This window comes from Platalea leucorodia (genome assembly GCF_965183815.1).
Source record: "Platalea leucorodia genome assembly, chromosome: 11".
Classification (NCBI taxonomy): Eukaryota; Metazoa; Chordata; class Aves; order Pelecaniformes; family Threskiornithidae; genus Platalea; species Platalea leucorodia.
In genome coordinates, this window is record NC_138833.1 from 23,572,694 (window position 1) to 23,589,490 (window position 16,797).

Genomic DNA, 16,797 nt, shown 5'->3' on the forward strand with positions numbered 1-16,797 from the left:
AGTACATTCACCAGACCGCTGCCGTCTCTCTCCCAGGGATGTGCGCCGAGTCCTGCCAGACCCCCGCCCCTGCCTGCCTGGCCCCTGCCCTTCCCCTGCGCCCCGGGGTGCAGGTCCTCTGCCCCCTCGCCTCTGCCCAGCCCAGCCAGAGCCGTGCCCGGCAGGGCTCGCTGCCAGCCCCAGCTCCCCACTCCCCTTTGGGGCGGACGAGGCTGCACAGATAAACAGATTAGAATTTCAAGCAGCCAGGGGTTAGGAGGGACAAGAGATGCTTCACCTCCCTGACAAGCTCTTCTCCTTGTCGAGGCGACGCAGGGCAACATACCGGAGAGGTGAAATGCCAGAGTTTATTTTGAGGACAAGGACTGAACAAACCGAAGGCAATGTTTACCACTGCGGCTCTCTAAGCCCTTCAAGTGGAAGTCATGTTATTCAAGGCAGCTCTAAGTGCTGGACCAGGAGCCGAGGGGAGAAGGTTGAAGCTCCCTCTTTCCCATGGTCTCATCCTGCAGCTCCAGGGGAGCCACATCCCCCCCTTTTGTCCTGCAGGTCCTACATGCGGACACGGGAAACGATACTACCGACCTGGGCCGCGGCGGACAACACAACTGCTGTGTTTTGGAGGAGAAGGGGCAGCATGATCAGGTGCCGGGATGCAGCAAACCTTGAGTCGCTCTGTGAGAATCGGCCCGGGTCCAAGAGTTGGAGAGGAGACAATGCTGAGAAAAGAAACCCAGGCAGGTTGGGCAGCGAGACACCGGCACCGTCGGAGGAAGCGGAGAAGAATAACCAGGGGCCAGGGCTGGGGAAGCATTTGAAGCAGGCAGATGGAGAGGAGCAATCGGGAAGACATTTGAACCATTCACAAACCAGGAGAATGAATCCGCGCTGACTCGGAGCTGAGCGGGAGCCTGGCGGGGAGGACGCCAGCGGCCAGCAGAGCCCTCGCACAGATGGGCCATGTCAATGCGCTTTTTCTTGCACTTTGTACCTTGAACCAGAGCATCAGCAGCTTCACCAACAAATGGAAAGGCAAGAATTGCCTCCTGCCACGGTCTCATCAGGCACAGAGATCCCTGCTGGACCCCGGGACCCCATCATCTCCCCAAGGCAGCCCCAGGAGGCTCATTTCAACCCATTATTTTATGGTGTTCCTCATCATGTTCATCAGAGCAGACTAAGATCACCAGTGGACACCAGCCCTTCCTGGGCTCCTCAGAGCCCAAAGCGCCAGAAGCAAACCCCGAACAAGCCCCGCACCGACGCCAGCCTGCCAAGCGAGAGGGCAAGGGCTTTCCCCGCTCTGGGAGGCCGAGGGGACGCGCGGGGCTCTGCTGGCACAGCCGGCCTGGTGACGGCACCTCCGCCCAACGGCACCACGATCCTGCCCGTGGGACCTGCCCCCTGCCAGACCACCCGACCTGCCACTAGCCCAGGGCAGCCAAGAGCGAGCGACGGCTGGCCGCAGTACCCGAGCCCGCGGGCAGCGGCTGCAGACGGACAGCACAGACCTGCTCCCATGTTAGTCCGAGTATCGCATCTTTGCGCTGCTCCGGCTGGCAGAAAACCTGCCTCTACAAATGATCCTGTCTCATCACTGAATCACTCAGCCCAGGGTTTCGTTCGTCTCAGATGAGCAACCCTTTCCTGCTCCTGCTGACCCAGGCACCTCAGGAACTCGCCTGCCCAAAGAGAGCGGTCTCTGGGTTCAAGCAACAGCCGCCCTTACGTTCAATCAGTAGAGGAGGCCTGGTGAGAAGCAAGACTGTGCTACCAGGCTCAGCTCTGGAACCTAAACACTCCCCAAACTTCAAACAACCCAGCCCGAATCAGCTGCTAACGTGGCCTTTGCCACCCCGGTGACCCGGGTGCTTTCATTGCTAATGCTCAGCAAGCAGCTGTACAGCTTCTGCCCCTGTGGGTGCCCCAGCTGAATGAAGTCCCCTGGCATCTCACACAGCTCCTCTCGCAGAGCCGCCGGATTGAGGAGTGTAATTTTAGTTTGGGGGCGGGGGACACAGGGCAGCCGGCTGGGTGACAGCCACAGCCGCCCGCTCAGCGGAGCCCCCGGGAGCCCAGTGCGGCCCCCCGGGCAGATGCTGTGCTGAGGTTTGCTGCCAGGGGCATGGCTGGCACAGCTGAAACGCGCTCTGCTCACACAGGCCGAGCTTTTCAACGGGGAAGGGCCAAGCACAACGCAACCGACTCTGGATCCGTGTGGGATGCGTTTCATCTCACAAAGTTTCATTTGGGTTTGCAGTCTAGTGATGAGAAAATTAGGGAAATCAGCCCATCTGAACCAGCATGACCGTGTATGTTTATGCAGGCACGGCAGGCTGCAAGCCAGGCACTGGGAATATGGGAAATATGGAAAATTTAAAAATATGCATTTTCAACAAGGGCAGAGATGCCAAAGAATAATTATGGGTGTGGCCAGATAGTCTGAACATCCAAAAACCTAATGGGCTCGTTTCAGCCCAGAAAACTGGATTTAAATAAATGCAACTGGCAATCCTGTTGCTCACACACCATGCACGCTTCCTTCCAGGAGCGGGGCCAGCCTGGAAAACGTTTTACCATTGAAGCGGGTAGGAGGGCAGGCCCGGTGGCAGCAGCGCACGGCCGTCTCTGCGCGCATGCGGGGGACGTGGGAAGCTCGGGCAGAGCGGAGGCTGCGCGGGCCCCCTCCCCAGGCCCGCAGCGGGGAACAGTCGCTGGCACCCCAGGGCGGGCAGCCTGCTGCTCCGGCCGCGATGAGGAACGGGTCGGGAGGATCTTAGAAGAGAGCTGTTGACAAGAGCCTGCGCATCTGTGCGGCCAGGAGGCTGCTGATTCACCCAAGGGCTGCAAAGAGTTTAACTCTTTGCTTAGGACCGTTTCCATGTGCTTTGATATATGGGCTGTCCCACGCCACAGCCGGAGCAGTAACTGCCCAAGTGACGGTGCCAATCTCGGCGCCACGATTCACCTCTCAACACCGCACGGGGCTGCTGCCTGCGCTGCGCTCGGCCCCAGCAATCCCCCTGCGACCTGCAAGACGTGGCACCCAGCACGGGGCTCGCTGCGGAGCCACAGCAGCACCGCGAAACAGAGGTTTCACACACCCAGTCCCAAAAAAGCTCCTGCAGTCTCGTGAACCAAAGATACGAGACCCATGGCGGTCTCTGCCCCAACGCTGACGTCCTGACAGCGGCTCCGTCACACAAATTAGAGCCGGGGGGAGCACCCACACCTCCTCCTCCCCCCAGCCGGGGTCTGGGCGAGGGGGGTCTGCGGCGAGCAGCCTGGAGCGGGGCTGGAGCAAACATCCTGTTTATAACGATTTCCGCCGCACAAGAAATCCAGGGACTTCCGCGCCGAAGGCTGCCCAGCCCCTCTGCTGCGCTCGGCTCCCGGGGGGACGTTTTGCAACTACACCTCGCGGGCACATGCAAAATTCGCCGCTAGCTCCCATCACCGAGCTATCTGAGCAACCCGACCGACCGACGGCTGCCTTCCAGCGCAGCCAGAGCCCCGCGCTCTCAGCCCCGACACCGCGGCCAAGACAGCCAGCCACCGCGCTGGGCTCGTTCGCAGCTCGACAGGGACGCACGAGCTGCACGCACAGGAACAGATCTGGGCAGCCACTTTATAGACAGAGAAAGGAATCTGCTCTTGCTACCACTCAAACCCTCGTATCACAATTTGAGTGCTGCTATTTCCAAATAAAACAGGCCCTTTTCTCCTATACCTTTAGTGAAACAGCATGAATGAAGAGGTCTGCACGCAGAAGCCACATAATCTTTCCTTTTCAAGAACGTTTTGCACAGGCAAAATTAAATTTAAACTTAAATTTGAAAGCAAAAGTCCAGCACAAGTTAAAGGGCTTTGCTGGTGACCTTGATTTTTCCCGTGGCTCATCCGCATGCCTTTAGGCACAGCAGGACCTGGAAGCACTTTGTAGCAGGAGTGGGAGCAGGGCACGCAGAGGGGCTGGGGCCATTTTCTGGGCTGCTCGAGCACCGAGCGCCTGCCTGGGAGGAGAGGAAGCAGGGTCCAGTGAGCCTGGGGTTGCCCAGGAGAATAAATACATGTACATATGCATGTAACAGCTATGGCTTAAATTAAGTGCTCTTAAACACAGAGGTCTTCAAGTTGTACCCGAGTGAGGGAGCACTACACATTAGGAAAAGCATTATATGACTTTGCAGCTCAAGACAGCACGTTGGACACTGCACCAGGAGAACCTCTCGGGGCACCTTACACCAGGCGAGGGCCGGAGGGACACCAACCCAGAAAACAAACCTAGGACGGGTTAGAGCCCAGTGCAGCTTCTGGGTCTGACAAACCAGCGGCAGCATCTCCTGCCCAGGCACCAAAGTCCTCCCGGGTAGGACGGAGAGCCTGCTCGTTCCTCCCACCCTGGGCACGACTGGTCCCGCCTCTTGGGTGTGTTTGAACTCCTAGAACTTTCTACAAGATAAAAAAAAGAATTAAAAAGGCTTATCTTGTAAGGTATTTTTACCAAACACTGCGCAGTCGCCAAGGGTGGAACAGCTGGTGTCCCTGGACTGAGGTTTGCAGTTGAAGCCCAATGAAGAGGGGAGGGCACGCCCTGGGCCCGGCGTTACTCATCCCACTGGCATGTCGGAGGGCAGAGGCCCGCGACCTGTTCCCTCGGCAGCAGCACTGGAGAAATGCCTCTTCCAGCCAGAAAGGGAGAGGGGGGGAAAGCCATCAGCTGGGAAAGCTGGGGGCAGCTCACCCCGGCCGCAGCGGCCCCGGGCAGCCAGGCATTTCCCACGAGCGCAGCAGGCTACCAGGTCCCCTTCGGATGGAGGAGCCCTTGGCTGGCAGCCCAGTCGCTCCCAAGTCACTGGAGGTGGCAGGCGCCTGCAGGCTCTTCCTGTGACTGCTGCTTTTGCAGTTGCACGCTGAATAGCCCAATTGCTTTGGAGTCACAGTGGTGCTCCAGCGCACCCAGGCCATCACTACATGGGTGCAGGCCATGCTAAGCGCTGTAACCACCCGGCCACCTCCCTTCCCACCGAGCCCTGAGCATCAGCGCCAGTGGGCACGGGAGGTTGCCTGTGTCCCCAGGACCTGTCTGCCTCCAGATCCACCCTGCCTGGCCCATAAACTGCTTCAAAACTGAAGTACTTCAGCAATTTCCTCTCCTAATCTGCAGCAGAGGGTTTCATTTTGTTTGTTTAAGCAGCTGCCCGCCGCCGGGGAGAAGGTAACCCGCAGCATCCTGCTGCCGCGGCAGCCTCCATCACCCACGCGCAGCCTCGTGGCTCTGCCACGTTCATGGGGCAACTTAGAGGCGTCCTCGTCACCTACAGCAGAAAGCACCCTCCAGCACAGCCACCAGCTCTCCTGCCTTGTATTGGCACGGAGGGACTGGGGAGACAAGAAAAGTAAATGTGATAAACTGTGCTCCATTTACAGACCGAGCTGGTGAAGGGAAATGCTCTCCAGGTTGCCTCCTTGCCAGCCATCGCACCCGTTCCGCCTCCCCTCTCTCCAGGATGCTGAGTTGGCACAAAGCTCCCGGGGCGATGCTGCCATCAGCAGCAGTCGCTTCCATCTGGGTGTTCTCCGAGTTCGAGCAGGGCATGGAGAAGGAGCGGGGTGTGCCACAGCCGGCCTCGGCCACGCTCACCATCAGAGGTTTCAGTCCTTCTCCATGCAGAGCTGCCATTGCAGGGAGACCGCGGTGGGAGGAAGGCGGCAGGTCCCTGGGCTGTGCCCCCTGGGCAGAGCCGGCAGGGAGAGGCAGGAGGAAGGGGCCGGGGGCAGACGTGCCTGTGGGTACCGCGGTGGGGAGAGCAGGGCTTTCCTGGCATCGCCCAACCGCTTACAGGAAAAGCGGAAGAAACGCAGCAAACAGCAACCGCTCCCGTGATTCAGAGGCAGCGCGGCAGGGTGGGGGGCAGAAATCCTTCGCATTCAGCAAAAATGCAACAAAGGGAAAGAGAAAAGAGAAAGAGCCAGAGTGAGCTGGGGGCCCTGGCTGCCTCTGGGCTCTCCTGGTGCTGCAGAGAGACGGGAGCTGCCCGACGTGAAGGGCGGGAGGACGGTGCAGAACAGTTAACAGGGACTCCCACCTATCAAACCTCGATGCGCCCGGGCGCTGGGTCGGCATCCCCCACGCTGCCGGCCGCTGCAGTCACCCTGCCTGCTGGGCCGATCTGCTGAGCACCGAAGCCCACCCTCCCTCCCCGCACATCCAGGCGATGGACACCACTTCCGAAGCCACCATATGCGGGAGCCACCAGCTTGCTCAGCCCCACAAGCCCCAGCGCAGGGGAGCGAGAGGACCCCGCTCATGCTGGGGTGCGGGAGGGAAGGGGGAAAGAAACCCCCTTACAGTGAATTTTACAAAGCTGCTTTTTAGGCTACAGCAAGAGAGCAGGCCCTGCTTTTCTGTAAGGTGATTGCTCAGAGCGGGAAGTCTGGATCCTCCTCCCACCACAGCTAAACTGGTGGCTGGGAGGTGAGAAGGCAGCCGAGGCAGCTTCACCTCGGGTGAAAACCGCAAGGCATATACCACTGCCTGAATTTAAACAGACGGCTGCATTGAGTCACAGCCGCTGCCTTTGCAGCTGCAGAGCCCTTCCCCTCTCCCCGCCAGCCCCCGCTGCTGCCCCTCCAGCGGGGCACAGGCAGGGGACAGGCAGCAGGTCGGGCCCTCCCGCAGAGCCCCCAGCCCCGCTCCTGGGGTGGCTCGCCGAGCTCCCTGCACCGCGGCCGCTGAGGGCGAAGGCTTCGGCCACGAAACCCGGTGCCGCCCTTCCGCCGTCAGAAAGGGAGTCGCAGCCTGCGGTGCCTTCCTCCCACTCCTCTACCCCTGCAGAGCAAACACGCAGGCGGGGGTCCTGGGGCGCCGGTGGCACGCGAGACCCTGCACCCCCCGGCAGCGCAGGAGGAGCCCACCTTGGGAACAGCATCCCTGCGCATGCCCCCCAACCCGCCCAGAACATGTCCTGGCTTCGGCAGGGGACAGAGTCTCCCCTCAGCACACCGAGCCCCGGGCAGGACCGGGGTTCCCGGAGGCCCCTCACACAGCCCGCACCGGCACCGTGGCACCGGTGGCACGGGATGACTCCCCTGCCGCCTGCGGTGCCGGGGGAAGGCAGGAGGAGCGGGAGGAAACGGTCTAGACCTCCCCGCCTGCGATGGGGTACGGAGGAGCCACGGCAAGGCAGGTCTCTCCTCCCAGTATTTGGATCATGAACCGCAGGCAAGACAGGCTCCTTCCTGAGCCCTTGCAGGAGCGCTGGGAAGCTGAGAGCCTAGACAGTCCCGAGGGCTTTTGGTCTCAACTCAGAGGCAGAGGAGACCGAGCAAGTCCAGGAAAGCATCTTCCCGCAGCCCTCAGTCCTGGTTCTAGAAGACCAGAAAGTTTCCTGCCCCGTTGCCAGTGACGGTCATTCATCAGCGGCTGAATGCCAGCTTTCCCATCCAGCTCCTCAGTACAAAGTCACCCAGCAGCTTGCTGGTGGCCGTCCCACACTACTGCTGAGCCCCGTAATACACACACTGTGGAAAATAAAGGACAGAGGCGACAGCTAGCTCTGTTCTCAAATTCTGCACGTTACTGCAGCACCAAGAAGACTCAGACAAGGTCAGGAGCATCTGGAGGGGGGGCAATATCTGCACAAAACCCATGGCGGGGATGCCCCCCATCCAGAAACACTGGCTGCAGTGAACATGAAGTGCAGCACGAACAACATAGATGGCCATTTGTCCAAAAGCTGCCCAGATAAATGTCAATCTGGACCTCAAGCTCCATCCTGGGACCACTCTGTGCCAGAGGCACGTGGGCAAAGCCCAGTCCTGCACGCAGAGCAGCCACCCGGGACACAGATGGCAACCTCCATGCATACCCCGAGACACCAGCACTGCCTCCGCAGCCCAGCTACGGCCTGGACACATGGGGAGGCTGATGCTCTCCCCATGAACATCTTGTATCCAGCCCCACTTATCTGTCAGGGCTTCCACCCACACCCGTCGCCTCCGGGCACCCAAGGGCAGTGTGGAGAGCCATCCCCTGTGGCTCCATCCCGTGTCCCTTCAAGCCCACCACGTCCCTGGGGCTGACAGGCTGAGCCTGTCCTCACGGCTCCAGCAAAAACTGGACACACTTCTACCTCCGAGGACTGAGAAAGGGGCTTCAGCTTCTGAGCGACACAAACCCCAGAGGACAGAGCCGCTCCTCGCTGGTGGAAAGAACGTGGTGATATATTTAGGCACAGAAACTGCATTTAGCGGCGGTCAAGGGGCACGTCCTTTGCTCTGTCTGTTTGACATCTGAGCCCAAGTTCTGGTGGTTATCGGCGAAGCTATGCTGTCCCGCTGGCTGCAAGAGGAGCGGTGCCGGCTCAGCCCTCCCCGGAGCGGCTCCCCTCTTCCCCCACAGCACAGGGGTGCGCAGGACCACAGGGCCTGGTTTTGGGGAGCACCACCTTGGTTTTTAACTACCATTTGGCCAGATCTACTCTCTCCTTTAAAAATCAAGGGCCATGCTGACCGGTGAAGTTTCGTTTGCAAGCACGTGGAGTCTGCCTGTTGCCTCGGCCAGCCTGCCCTGCTCCGACCGGAGTCCAAGGATTAAGTTTACATTAGAGTGGAGGGAGGAGGTGGATCACATCCCTACGCCTGCTTAACTTGGCACTTTCCCCGGCACCCTCCTGCCCAAAGCTTTTCACCTAACACATGCCAAAGGGCTGGAAGAAAGCGGGGAACAGATTATGCCAGCATTGCTCATAAGCCAGACGGGCTGATTCAAAGCACGGCTCAGCTGCTCGCGCTCTTCGCTGCGGGCTGAAGACAGGGCAAGCCACTGCAGCAGCCTGCTACGCACCAAGGACACACGCCGTCCTTCCCAGCCCCGTTTCTGGAGCCCCACGAGGCCAGCGGGCCGCCAGCACGAGAGGGGCCGAACGCCCGAAGAACCAGCGGCGCCTGCGAAAGCGCCCAGCTCCGCGCTCCCTTCCCGCTGCCGCCGGCCCTCAGCACGCGCTGCCGAGGCCGTAAAACAATACAGAAGCCACTCGAAGCCTCTCTGCTGCCACAGCAGAGCACAAATGTCAACAGCGTCTCTGACATGGCAAGTATGCTGTAGGTGGAAGCGAAATAATTAGCTCTCTGTAAGAGAGTGCTCCAAGCTTGCCAGTTTTCCCTTACAGACAAGGACACTATTCAGAGACTTTAAATATAATAAACCTTTTCTCCCCCCTTTTCTGAGCAAAATAACCTACAGAGAAAAATATTTGGGGGGGGAAGGTCTGCCCCCATAACCAGTGAGGGAAGGAAGATGCAGGGCTGCAAGCGAGGAGACCCGAGGCTTACGGAGTTTCAGAGCGGGAAAGCTTTACCGAGACAAAGTCAGATAACACTGCATACTCGAAATGCAGAGCTCCCTGCTGATCACAGGGAGACCATGGATCAGTTTTTCACTTCTAAATCATTCTGAGATGACAAAATATTTCCTTGAACTACCCCACCCCCCACCCCCCCCCCCGGTTGGTAGAAATATTCCTATTCCTACTGAAATTTTGGCAGGAAAAAAAAAACAAAACTCCTGTTAGGCTAACCAGATGGTTTTGACATTGCAAAAAGCATCCTTCCCCTTGCTAGAATCACACAGGGAGTTTAGTTTCTTGTAACAAGGGCTGATATCCGACCCCTTTCAATTCATCATCCCGACTTGCCAACCAGCCTCCCAGAGGGATGAGAATCCAGGATCACCCGTGGCCAGTGAACGCGAACCACTACAAGACGCGGAGCAGAGAGGTCGGCACGGCCACGACCGGGGCGGTACCCGGGATGCCGAGCGCTGCGGGAAGGGTTAACTGCAGCACGCACGGGCTCCTCCACGAGCTCTCCCTTCAGGGACCAGACCACAACCCGCTCCAAGCGCTCCCAGCGCCTTGCTCGGTGGAGCAGGGACAGCAGGACAAAGGCCAGCGCTCTCCTTTGCTATAGAAACCAGAAAAACACCCAGGGAGTGGCTCTCTGCCCAGGCCCGGGGCAAAGCCTTTGCTGCTTTGAGGGCTGTGACTGGGGTCCCCCTTCTCTCACCAAGTTAATCAGCATTTAGAGGCCACTCCGTTCACCAACAGCATTTGTTACTGGATGGGCAGCAAAATGTGGAAAATCCTTTCAAATACAAATAGCTAAAAGGGACGAGTTGCTTCTTCAGTGGGAAGATTCACCAACCTCAAGTGCCCCAAGTCGGTGCCAGCATCTCAAACAGACGGTGCATTTCAGAAGGGCAGAACCCACCGTGAGAGCTGGAGGTTGGCTCAGGACAAGTGTCCCGATGCCTTTTATTAACAGCCAGCAGTTCCAGTGCAGCCTCAAAGCCTCGCCTGGCCAAGAGGACGACTCGTTGAAGGGGCGGCAAAGGACTTTACAAGTTTTCCGCTCCTGCCTGGCATCTTCCTAGAAACAATTATTCTCCCTGATCATCCCCAAATTCACAACGCAAGGTGCCTGGATCCATCACACAAGACGACAGTATTGCTATTTAACTGTTTCAGGGAGAGCTTTGAAGTCAATGGAAACCACCCCAAGCCATAAGGTCTGCAAAAGGCCACCCCTCCCTCCCAAACGACAACTTTCAGGCTATATCTGAAATAAAATAAAGTCTAAAACTGCAATCTCACTCATTCCAGGGCACAGGCTGAAGCCAGGTTTCAAGGCACTGTCTCCTATACACAGGTAGTTCATAAATATTCATTTATATGCAAACATCGTTCCTTAGCATTTCCCTCGGCAAGCCAGCCAAGTGGGAACGTGGCTTACTGCGATTCATTTCTAAACCAAGTTTTAAAGTGCTTTGAAAACTGATTTGCCTATAGGCTTCTTGTCTGCTGCTTTCTTTTCATAAAACTATGGCCTTATGGTTATAACCCTGGACTGGGATTCAGCACAGAAGACTTATTCTCAAGTACCATTTACCTGCTGGGTAAACTTTAGGCAAATTCTCGTCTGTGCCTCAGCTCCCCGTTCTAATAACCAGGATAATGACACCAGGTCTCTAAGAGCATTCCGCAGTGTATAGATGACAAGGGCATGTAATCACAAGGCATTATTATTGCTTCAATAACCCTTTCTTGCCACATTATCGAGTATAAAGGATGGTAGACAAAGGCTCCTATTCTAGTTTGCGCTGTCATGTTGCTACCTGTAGAAGCGCTCTTGAACTTGGCTGGGCTACGGTAATTTGCCTGCTGCATAAGTCATTCTCGGTGGTTGATCAAAATCACCCCGTTTCCATCCCTGCTTGAAGGGAAAGCCCCAGTTTTACCCAGAACAGGATTTCCAGCGACTTGCCAGGAGCCTGAATGCTAAAGCTCACGTTCACAAGACAGAGCAGACACGTTGGTCCCATGCAACCCGCTGCCCAGCTTTACAGCAGAGAGGAGGGCAGAAGACGACTTAGACCTCCACGTCTGCGGGAAAGGCAGCAAACAAGCTGCGTAAGGGCGAGGCGGGGAGAAGCCTTGCTGCTGCGCAGGCAGGCGGCGGGTGGCAGGGAGGGGAGGGAGGCAGGATGCCACCCAGACACCCGCTCCGCAGCATCCCGGCTGGCGAAGACACGGTGCCAAGGTCGGAACAGAAGTGATCACCCACTCGGGTCAATTATGCTACTCTGAGCAGCAAATTGCTTGAGGCTGGAAACCCAGGGAAGCGTCAGAAAAACCACTGGGCTACATTGCCTTTTCCAGTTTCCAGCCCCAGCCAAGATGATGTGCATCCAGCTGACCCTAAGGACAGGGAGGGGACACAGCGATATCCCTGCCGCTCTCCCAGCCTCCCGGGGCACAGCGATGCCCTGTCCTGATGCGTGCAGATGTCTGCCCACATCTGCTCCCTGCCTACCCACCCTGCGGAAGTTACTGGGGTTGTTTTGCAGTTCTGCCCAAATTCTGGACCGGTAGGAATTTAGAAACCGGTCCAGCAAACACCGCCCCCATGCCGGTTTGCCCAGCGGGGCTTATCCTGCAGCGGCTCATGGGGCCCAGCGCACGGCCCTGCCGGCAGCGCAGCGCTGGGTGCTCTCGGGGGCTCTCAGGGTGCAGCCAAAGGCGGCGTGGATTTAAGTTTCTGCAGCTGGGGGAAAGGAGGAAGAGAAAGGAAAGGTTTGCTCCTCCAGGAGGCTGGCCAGCTGTTGAACAAAGTTTGCAGGTTTGGGATCACTTTGTTTTTCCAGGTCTCTCCTCCGCTCTGCTCCAACACCACGCGCAGTTCAGTGCTCGCGAGCTGCAAGCAAGTGTTGCAGCACTTTGGGGGGATGTTTGGTACAAAGCTTCAGGAGCAGGAGGCCAAGCAGAAAGAGCCCGTTCAGACTGCAACTCTCCTGCCAAGTGAAATTTTAAAGGCACACGAATAGCCCTCGGATTCTTCGGGGATGGATGACTGAGGAGCCTGGAGGGCCCAGTCTGGTCCAGCGTCTGTGTGAAGGGGTCCCCCGCGGGCACCCAGCGACGGCCCAGGCTGCTCACCCTGCGAGACATCCCTGCAAGCCGCAATAACCTCCCTTCGCCGAGGAGAACCTTAGGGAACCCGATACTGTTATCGGCTTGCTTTTTTGTTTTAAACAAAAGGTATTTCCAACTTAAGAGAATTAAAAGCTGCAGATGCTTTACATGGCCCAGCAGTCTAGTGCATGGGATAATGAACATTTCTTTACGATACAGGATTTTCAAGAATGCCCAAATCTCCAGTCAACATCCATATCAAAGGGGTAGCAATCCAAAAAGTCCCTGGCTAAACAGGTCAGGGCCTGCCCACAGAAAATGCAAAATGTGTTTTAAGGGAAGTACAAAGACCAGCTACAGAGCTGGTGTCTCTCTGCAAGCTATACGAGTTACGTACCCACACAGCGGGCCAGGGAGAAGAAACTTTAAGCTGATTAAATTAACCATCCCCAAAATGCTCCGGCAAGGCAGGGTTACCTGCACGGTACAGCAATTTTTGCTTTGATCTCCAGGAAACGTCTGTTTATTCAAAAGCCCGTTTGCTATAGCAACCGTGGTTTATAGAAAAGGAGGGAGGGGGAAGAAAATTCCCCGGTGCTTCGCTAGGAAAGTTGTACCACCACTGGCAGAATACTGCGATTAAATACCTGGGGCCAAATGACATCTCCACGAATTTCCAGAGAACCCCAGAGAGCGAATGCTGGAGCATCTCGCCAGGCTCCTGCAGGACGGAGCCCGCGCTTCCCGCCCCGCTCCGCGGCTCAGCTGCCGGAGCAGCTCCCACCCAGCCCCGGGAGCAGAGATCTCCCGCAGGAAAGCCGGAGGTCAGCGCTCCGAACGAGACTCTCCTCCCCGGCCATCCTATCGCTCCTCTGCCGGCGAGAGGAGACGCTCAGAAGCAGCAGAGATACTCAGAAGCAGGAGACCAAAAGCTCCTCCCTTCCTTTGAGGTCTCAGTCTTTTGTGTTGTTTTGGAAGGGGGGGGGGGGGGAACCCAACCACATAGCCCTCAAGAGGGACACAACACAAGGTCCGTTGGTTTTTGCTCCCACGTACTAATAATTATCAGCGCAAATTCAGCACCACTCAGCAGCATTCAAAACCCATACCTTAGCTCCATTCCTCAGTCACAAAATAACTTTAAAAAGTCCATTTTTAAAGTTGCGTGGATATTGGGTGAGGGGATTTGCCTTTGTGTTTCCAAGTCCTGCATCACACTTCAGAAAAAAAGACTTTAAAATGTGGCCCAGCCACAAGGACTCAAACCAGCCTTTTTTTTTTTTTTAATAGCATGAGATTCTCAGCTTTCATTTGGTGCCCCCATTTCCAGCAGCTGGGATTTATGCAAAAGAACATCAAATGCCACGGGGCTTATAATAAAAAGAAAATAAAATCATGAAAGCTCCCACCACTGCAGTTTTGCAAGTCTCCCTGGGCTGTTTTCAAGCGGCACAAGACTGCTTGGCCTCTGCCACGAGCAAAGGAAAGAGGACGAGGCAGAAATGGAAGAAGACGGCTGGTGCGGGCACAGCGTCTCGGCACTGTATTTATATGGCAGGGACGTGCAAGCTGGGTGCTGTCATCTCACCAGTTCTGTTCCCGGGGACTCACTGGGGTCCTCCAAGGCCTTGCCTGTGGCTCGCAGCGGGCTTCTGCCCTGTCACGTGCGAGAACCGGGGTTCTCCTCCTTCAGCTTGACGACGATCGGGCAAGAGGGATTTGCTGCGTTATGCTTTCATTTCAGCGCTATGGATTTCAAAGCAGCTGCTGTAGGATAAGCCACTTCCCTTTGCACAGAAAGGCTTTTTGCTCCGTAAATATTGCACGTCACCTTCTGGTTACTGAAATGCAAAGCCAAACCCTGGCAGAGAGGAGCCACAGGGACCCAACGGTCCGGAGGGACAAGGAAGCCTCTGCGGCAGCAGCCACCACCGAAGGCCAGGTTTCCTCACATATTTTCCTTGTTAGTTCAAGAGTTGAGAACAGTCAACAGACTGATTTAGCAAGAGCCCCTCTCAGCACCGTCAGCTGAGACTGCTTGTGGCACAGACCGAGCCGTAAATTATTCAGAGCCAAAGAGCTCCTGCCATCCAGGAGGCTGGGCACGTCTGGGCCCCTGGCCAGCCTGTCTGCATGCTCCTGCTCCTGCCCCCTTCTCGCTTTGAACATCATCTTTCCACGCGGGGCTGCGAGGCCAAGGAAACGGCAGCGGACCGCGACCGGCACGCACCCGCGGCAGTTCTACCCAGAGCCTGAGCCACTTGACGCTAAAAGCGCAGCAGACTCCACGCGCCCATCCTGCAAACAGACTATTTGCAAATGGTCCAGGAAAATGGTGGCTAAAATAACCACGCAGACCGAAATGGGGATGGGATATGGACAAGACAATGAAAGCTGGTGTTTATATTTGGATGCAAATTTTCCCCAGCAGCGCTGGTGACCGAGAAGCGGAAGCCTTTGACTTTAGGGAGAACCTGGTAGGGACTAGAAGCCTTCCAGAAGTATTAACAGCCTGGCTTATTTACTTCCCTCAAAGCCAGTAAAACACTACAGCATTAATAAGAACAGCCTGAGCAATGAAATGCAAATGCCATTCAAATAATTAAATAAAGAGAACGATCCTCCTCCCAAAACAACGGACGGGGCTGTAACGTCTGCCCTCACGGGAAAGTCTCATACAGGAGGCTCTTGTTCCCGTAGCTTCAAAGAGGCTGTTTAATTTTAGTAGGTCAGCAAGCATATGACATTACAAAGCACTTCTTAGACAAAAGCAGAGCCGAGGAGATCTGCAACCCATTTTCCCTACAGGAAGGAAGGCAAAGCTTCCTATTGCAGGGAGGAGGTAGAAGGGAAAGGGGAGGGGGCTGACATTTTAGAGAGAACGAACAAGGCCAACGTATAAAATTCAGGCAGACCAGGCACAGAGCAGGGAGGTAAAAACAGCAGAACAGGGTGGAATATAAACAGGCCCCATCTCTCGCCCAAGCTTGGTACATGTTTGCCTTTTTAATTTTGCTGAGATTAGTTTTGCCGCAGCTGCAATCCGTCCAAATCCCGAGTCCTCTCCTAGGAGAGATGTTTGCCTTTCACTTCCTTAGAAGGGTACATATTTACTTTGTTCTTTAACGCGCCCAGGGCTCAGCATCACGATCAGCGGCCATCCAAACACCAAGCCTCTGGACGACTCGCAGCCCGGCTCCCCCGAAGCCAGGAGCCGCCCAGAAGGACTGGCTCAGCGCGGGGCGTGCGGCCCTCCCAGCGGGGCGTCACAGAGGCGCTGGGGGCTTCACCGATGGATTTTTAAATAAGAAGGGATCCCGACCCATGCTGACATTGCAAAAGGCGCTTGCTGAATAAGCACACGTTGCCCAGTAAAACAGTACCTCGCCAGCATTGCTTAACCGAGGCATGACCGGGGCACGGATCGCGTTATTCCAGCGACGGCCCGTGGCTCAGCCGGCGCTCTGGCCTCGGCTCCCCCAGCACGACAGGCAGGGGCCGACGGCTCTGACAGCTCAGCTCACCCAAGTGCAAGTCTCAAAAGCCGAGATCTCTTTTTCTGACTCTAGTAAGATCACCCCAGGAGGCCACAAAGAGATCTGAAGCATTAAAAAGAGGAAGGAAAAAGTAACAGAGCGGCTGAACGCACCCTTTGACACCCCCCTGACTTGCCAGTAGTCACAAGAAGGAGCAGATGAACTGGCCGAAAAGAGGGGTTTGAAAATCCTCATGCTCCCCTGATTTCCACTGTCTTGACACAGACACACAGTGATTCAGGTCTAGCACGGGGCAAGTACACAAGGGTTCACGCCCTCGCCCTCTCCAGTCCCCGGCACCTTTCCCGTGGCAGCACGCTGAAAGGTGCCTTCTACGCTCACCTTCCTCCGCTGCCAGGGACTCAAAGAAAACAGCAGGCAAGGGGAATATAAAAAAAAAAAAAATATATATACACACACCTGCCGGGCTAGGGGAGAGAGATGCAGGAATCTGCTGTTCCAGCCACAGCACCAGGAGCCGTTGCACTAACCCGCTGGATTGCTTTTTATGTCCCTGTGCCTCCACAGCCACGGGGAACGGAGCTCTGGCTATCAGTTGCCTCTGCATTACAGATGCTGAGCCAGAAATAAGGCACAAATCAAAAAATCAGGGTTACTCTTCCATCTGATCTTTCACAAGAGGGACTGAGGTGGTGGAAGAGATGCCCTTATCAGTGCTGCATTTTCTACCTTTACAAACTCCAAATGGTGAAAAAAATCCCACTCCAGTTTTCACTTCACAGTGAAGATCTCTTGATCTTCCCTGGGCTATTTATAAGCAGCTTTAG

General features: G+C 56.3%; 1 protein-coding gene across 3 annotated transcripts in view; it reads right to left on the bottom strand.

Annotated features, from left to right (window-relative positions):
* STK10 (serine/threonine kinase 10) overlaps positions 1–16,797 on the bottom strand; it is a 51,470-nt gene that overhangs the window by 21,451 nt on the left and 13,222 nt on the right. The gene's annotated exons all lie outside the window — the stretch shown is intronic.